This window comes from Homarus americanus, unplaced genomic scaffold (genome assembly GCF_018991925.1).
Source record: "Homarus americanus isolate GMGI-L3 unplaced genomic scaffold, GMGI_Hamer_2.0 scaffold19318, whole genome shotgun sequence".
Taxonomy (NCBI): domain Eukaryota; kingdom Metazoa; phylum Arthropoda; class Malacostraca; order Decapoda; family Nephropidae; genus Homarus; species Homarus americanus.
In genome coordinates, this window is record NW_024732238.1 from 5710286 (window position 1) to 5711488 (window position 1203).

Genomic DNA, 1203 nt, shown 5'->3' on the forward strand with positions numbered 1-1203 from the left:
TCGGCTAATTGACGCTGCCTGCTTTGCCGGCCTCTCACAACAGCTCGTGTAAAATGTATACCTAGTTTCTAACTGAAGCAAGATGTGAAACAATACAGGGTAATTCATTCACACGTTACATATCATAATTCATGTAACATGTGTGCATTATCATTTAATAAATTTAATGTTAACTGGGGGTATAATTATGTGGTTAAACAATATACGTTACAACTGTGTACGTCATCATTTGATCAGTTTTCTTAACCTGGTGATATATGAGGTTAAGCAACATAGCACACAATTTTCTAAATAGAAGTTTGATGATAAATGGCTACGATAATCGTTGTTTATACCAGAACATTGATAGCTAGATTTTCAACAGCTGAATGTTTTTGATAAAGTAATCCTAAACTTTGCTATGTCACCATAGATGTCAAAATTTACCCTTGCCTGAAATTTGCTGCCATTTCAGAAGTAGAGAGAACTGTGCTGAGAACAGTCCTTCCCATTCGCAGGTTTGCGATTTCGACGATTCATGGTAAGCAGATGGTGACTGCTGGCTAGCTTGCAAGCTTTTTTCCTACATCTGTTGTACTCTCAAAACTTTAGTGTTTCTTAAAGACTGCTTAGTGTCAGTGCTAGGATGCTAGTGGAGTGAAATGTAAAGGCAGAAGTCAGTGATGACCCTGACCAAGAAATTTTAATTATCCGCGGCTGGTTGGTTGTTTGGTATAGGTATACAGTAGCACTAAGGTAGTATAAGTTGCTATTCAACAAGGGTTTACTAGAGTGTGGAACTTGTGTTATGTCACAGGGCAAGAGACAGTAATTGCAAGTAATCCCTTGACCATAATTTATGGTCCTCACTTAACGATGCAGCACCTGTTGGCCTTGTCCTTCAGTCCTTTACTTGGATTAAATGACATGTGATCTCCAAGACCCAGGTGATCCCATGACCTCTATGTGACCCCATATTTGAGCTGCTGGTCTAAACCATCAGAAAACACATTGCTCAACTCGAGAGCCATGTTGGTTGAAATGCAAATTTACCTAAGAATTTGTCTTTGTCAATTTGTATACAGTACAATACAGTATATCTATCTATCTATCTATCTATCTATCTAACTTATCTATATCTGTCAGTATCTATTTTATATTTTCATCTCTCTCTATGTCCATCTATCACCCAGTCTATTTATATTTACCTGTCTATCTGTCTTA